Below are 5,666 nucleotides of genomic sequence, written 5' to 3'. Positions count from 1 at the left end.
TCTTTGCAGGGACATGGATGAAGCTAGAAGCCATCATTCTCAGCAAACTAACACAGGAACAGAAAACCAAACACTGCATGTTCTCACTCATAAGTGGGAGTTGAACAATGAGAACATATGGACACAGGGAGGGAAACATCACACACCAGTGCCTGTTGGGGAGTTGGGGGCTAGGGGAGGGATAGCATTAGGAGAAATATCTAATGTAGATGATGGGTTGATGGGTGCAGCAAACCACCACGGCATGGGTATACCTATGTAAGAAACCTGCACATTCTGCACATGTATCCCAGAACTTAAAGTATAATTTAAAAAAAAAAAAAAAAAGAAAGCACTTCCTAGCCCCTTTGTGGGAGGTAGAGTCATGTGACCAGTTCCAGCCAACCAGGTGTAGCCAGAAGTGATGTGTGCCAGTGAAGCATTTGATTAGGAGATGAGTCTCTCCAGAGCTCACTTTCCTTCTGTGTCCGTGATTACCCACATCCTGAGTTTGTGAGGAGACATGGAGGCTAGCCTCCAGGTGACTCACAATAGGCATGTGATTTGAGAGAAAAATCAACCTTTCTTCTTATAAGCCACTAAGATATTGGGACTGCTTGTTACCACAGCATAACGTAGCGTATCTTGACTGATACACCCTCTTTTCTTGACAGATATTCTAGTCTTTCTCCCAGCTTAGTGAGCCAGTTATATTAGTGAGCCAGTCATAGCATTCTGCCACCTTCTTTTTCATTCTTCCTAGATACTCTGAATAATGTCTTCATGCCTTTATCTATTCCTTCAGCCTGAAATGTCCTTCCTCACCAAATGCTAAAATTAGTTTCATCCTTTAAAGACCTGCTCAAAAAAACCCTGAAGCCTTCTGTAAGTCCTGTGTTGGAAAGAACAGCTCCTGCTGCTCCATGATTCTTAATTTGAATCATTATTATATATCTTATCACACCTCAGTAGAGAGGTGTGTCTTTCTGCTCCATGGACTGTAAGTTCCTCCAGAACAAGACTAGAGCTGGTTCATCTCTGTATTCGCCACACATGCACCCTGGACACAGTTGGTATGTTCCATCATTATCATCCCCAGCCTTAAAATACACTGACTTTGAATCTGAAAAAAAATCAAACTACCTACTTATTAATTTATCTTAGGCCTATGAACATTTATTGAGGGCCTATTAAGGTGCAGGCACTACATTGGGTGCTGGAGATTTAGAGATGTGAATGGCATGACTCCTGCCTCCAAATCCCTCAATCTAGTGGAAGAAAAAGAGACATAAGCAGATAATTATAATGTACATTTATATTCAGTATAACTTGCTTCATTGACTTAGGGTCAAATGCACTCATTTGATTTTATTTTTCCAATTAATAACTCATACCAGTATTGGCAGAAGGGCTAGTATACTTGTCTTTAGGGCTTCTATGCTTCCCTTCAGACATAACCCTAATGGCTTTAGTCCAGTGGGGTGGGAGTGGGAGCAGGGCCTTGCCATACAGGAGCAGAGAAGAGCAGAGTCATCCCCCGACACTCCCACTTCTGATGTTGCTGCAGACTACAAGGTCTACAGAGCCAAAAAGATAGTGCTCGTCTGCTGCTGCAGCCAGCGCCCACAGGTCCCGATCCCACCCACCCTGCGGAGCTGCCATCTGAGTGGGTGTCCCTTTCTGGCTTCCACTCCTCCACTAAGTCATGGTTCTCCAAAGCCTAAGCTCTGGGCCCAGGTTCCTTGTTCTGGAGAAACTTCCAGCATCAACCACATTCAGAGCTGGTCTAGCCTCCTCCTCTAACTCTCAGACCCTTGTATGGAGCCCAAAGCCTGGCCTAGCCTCCCATTTCCTTGAAACAATTTTATCTCATGGGACCTGTTGCCTGTTTCCAGTCATGAGCCTCAGTCAGAACCATCCTGGTCCACCCTGAAAGAGCTTCCTATCTTCCACTCTTAAGATTCCAGAAGCTGGGGGATGCACCCTTCCCTCCCTAAGGACCCTGCTCATTATTCAAGTAGGGTGAGGACTGGGCCCTGCCAACAAGGCCCTGCCCCTATGCCCACCACTTCTCCTAGAGCTTTGTGTGCCGAGGATAAAGAGAGCTGTTGCTAAAGTTTCCTGTGGCACTCTGATCTCCGGATCACTGGTGTCCACTCGCCTTTCATTCACATAAGTGAAAGGATGACTCAAGTGACCCCTCTGGACAAAAAGACCAGTGGTTCATTATGATACTATAATAGGACAAACACCCAGTGCTGTGGAGCCCAGAAAAACATCTGATCCAGACTGGGGAATGGGAGCAGGAAGTCAGGGAAGGCTTCGTGTATCATTTACCTGTGTTATGATTCCCCAGCTTGTGCCCATCTTACATGTCTGTGCCTTAGGCCAGGGAGCTGGTCTGAATGAACTCAGGTCCTCAGGTGTTTTTCAGTTTCAAAACAGGTGGAGTCTCCATGGAACTGGAGCAAACCACGGAGCTGGGGAGGAGGTGAGGACTCACAATGAAGTAGAGGCGGGAATGACAAGACAGAAGTTCGAGGAGTCAGCACTTGAGCCCTAGTGCCAGCAGTTAGCGATCTGTGGCCAATTGTTTTCAGACACTGAACAGACACCGAAGTTCAGGAGCTGGTGGGCTGGGCTGAGCAAGGCAGACCCAGGGGCACAGGGCAGGTTTGCCGCTCTGCAAGGGCTCCCATTGAGGAAAGAGCAAGTGCACAGAGGCATGGAAGCGAAGGCCCACCTCTTCTCAGAAAGGCTCTGTGGAGCAGACAACGTTAGAGGTGGGCCTACAGGACTTCAGTTAGTCTAGAAGATGACTTTGGACAAATTTAGAAAAGCCTTCTGCTTTAGGGAGACAGAGGAAAAATATACCTACTCAGGGCCAGACACATAGTCAATACTTGCTGATAGGAACACAGGCTGGGTTTCAGGCTCCACGCTCTGCCCTGGACAGGTGCCTTGGCAGAGCATGCAAAATGCAAACACAGTTAAACTGACCCTGCCCAACAACCCCATTCCTGGCAATACAGCCGAAGGAAAAGAAATTGTTATACCAAAAAGACACATGTACTTGTATGTTCATAGCAGCACTATTCACAATAGCAAAGACATGGAATCTACTTAGGTGCCCATCAACTAGATGAACAAAATGTGGTACCTGTGCACTATGGAATACTATGCACCCATAAAAAAGGGCAAAATCATGTACTTTGCAGCAATATGGATGCAGCTGGAGGCCATTATCCTAAGTGAATTAACATAGGAACAGAAAACCAAACACTTGACAGGCCGGGCACGGTGGCTCACACCTGTAATCTCAGCACTTTGGTAAGCCGAGGGGGGTGGATCACTTGAGCCTGGGAGTTCAAACCCAGCCCAGGCAATATGGTGACATCCAGTCTCTACAAAAAATACAAAAATTGGCCGGGTGTGGTGTCACGGGCTGTAATTCCAGCTACTTGGGAGGCTGAGATGGGAAGATTGCTTGAGCTTAGGAGTTCGAGACTGCAGTGAACTGTGATTGTGCCACCGCACTCCAGCCTGGGTGTCAGAGTGAGACCCTGAATCAAAATTTAAAAAAAAAAGAACTTGTTCAGTGTTGGGAAGGTGTATGTGTCCAGGAATTTATCTATTTCTTCTAGATTTTCTAGTTTACTTGCATAGAGATGTTTATAGTATTCTCTGATGGTTGTTTGTATATCTGTGGGGTCAGTGGTGATATCTCCTTTATCATTTTTTATGGAGTCTATTTCGTTCTTCTCTCTTCTCTCTTCTTTATTAGTCTAGCTAACCGTCTATTTATTCATTTTTTCAAAAAAATAGCTCTTGGATTCATTGATTTTTTGAAGGGTTTTTGTGTCTCTATCTCCTTCAGTTCTGCTCTGATCTTGGTTATTTCTTGTCTTCTGCTAGCTTTGAGGTTTGTTTATTCTTGGTTCTCTAGTTCTTTTAGTTGTGACATTAGGGTGTCGATTTGAGATCTTTCTAGCTTTTTGATGTGGGCATTCAGAAAAGGAAAGAAAACCAAATACCGTATGTTCTCACTTATAAATGGGAGCTAAATCTTGGGTACTCATAAACATAAAGATGGGAATGATAGACGATAAGGACTGCTAGAGCTGGGAGGGAGTGTAGGAGACAAGGGTTCAAAAACTCCTGTTGGGTACTATACTTAGTACCTGGGTAATGGGATCGTTCATACTCCAAACCTCAGCGTCACGCAACATAGCCATGTCACAAACCTGCACATAGACTCCTGAATCTAAAGTAAACGTTGAAATTATTTAAAAAATAATAATAAAAATAAAGTGACCCTGGCTTCGAAGAAGGAGTGAGAGAGTGCCCTGAACAGAATGGAAAAGGCAATCCAGGCAGACGAACAACATGGACAAAGTCCAAGGGCTAAGGCAGAACTTGATCCCTAGATGCCTTTAAACTTCCTGCCTCTGTGGGAAGTGATCCCAGAGTGCAGGTGATTCGGCGTTTACAGGGATGAATTGTAAAACAATTGCCACCATTAGAGAGCAATAAAAAGGCACCACTATTAGAGATCAGTTCTCAATCTATGGAGGATAGGGATGAGAGTTGAAATGACAAAGTGGCTGTCAGTGGCAGAGAAATTATTCAGCAAGCTTCAAATATGTGGAAAACACCTGGGACTGATCCATCCCTTCATTAAAAAAAAAAGAAAAAAAAAAAACCCTTTCTCTTCTAAACTAGGATTCAGAGACTGAATCTCCAAAAATAACTATTCTTAGCTCTTCATTTTCCTTTGTGAGTTTGGAAAAGAACAAACACATTTTACTTGGCTGGTTTTGACCTTCTCTGCAGTAGACATACCTTCCCCCCCTGGCCCCGCATCAGGGATGAGTCACTAGGAAGAGCATTTTAATCAGACCATCACCATCCACAGACAATACAAGGAGATAAAACACCTGTGAGCACGGACCATTAAAGCCAGTTCTTTACGAAATAAACAAGGCCATTTGCTTACTCTAGGTATCCCAGAATTAGCCAAGTGAAAAGGTGGAGGAGGCCACCCCACTGCAACAATGGCGTGATTTGAGAGAGGCAAAAGGTTTGCTAACTCTACCTCAAAACAGTCAAAACAGCCCCCTGCCGAAGCTTTGCAAGTGCTACAAAAATCGCTGTCAGAAAATGGCAGTCTTCGGAACGTCCTATTGAATCTTCTCAAGAGGACCTGTCTACACAGCAGTCATGCCTCCCTTCCCTTGCAATAGTACCCTGATTCCCAAGTACTCTCCCCCAGGTGCTGCAGGGGAGGCAGGGGCAAACCCCAGCTCTGGAAGATGAGTCAGGGTTGGTCCAAGCAGGTCATGAAGGACCCGTTCCCCTTGCCAGCTTTGGTTTAGCCATGGGCACATGCCACAATTCCAGCCAATGAGCTATAAGGGGAAGTCTGTGGGAGACAGGAAGTGGCTTGGAGAAAAGATCTCTTAGCTCTTACAAAGAAACACAAGGAAGGGACAGCCTGTGTTTCTGCCTAGGACCACGGGTGTGTGTGGATGTGTTTTCTGAAATTCAATGTCAGTTAGACTGAGTGACACACACAAACGGTGGTGAAGTCAAAAGATACCAAAAACCTGGGTGCATGATGAATCATGAAGCCATAGAACTAACCAACAAAGAAATGGCCCTTTTTAGAACTCTTGTTATGTGAGTTA

This window comes from Chlorocebus sabaeus, chromosome 8 (assembly GCF_047675955.1).
Source record: "Chlorocebus sabaeus isolate Y175 chromosome 8, mChlSab1.0.hap1, whole genome shotgun sequence".
Taxonomy (NCBI): Eukaryota; Metazoa; Chordata; class Mammalia; order Primates; family Cercopithecidae; genus Chlorocebus; species Chlorocebus sabaeus.
This window is presented reverse-complemented; position numbering follows the sequence as displayed.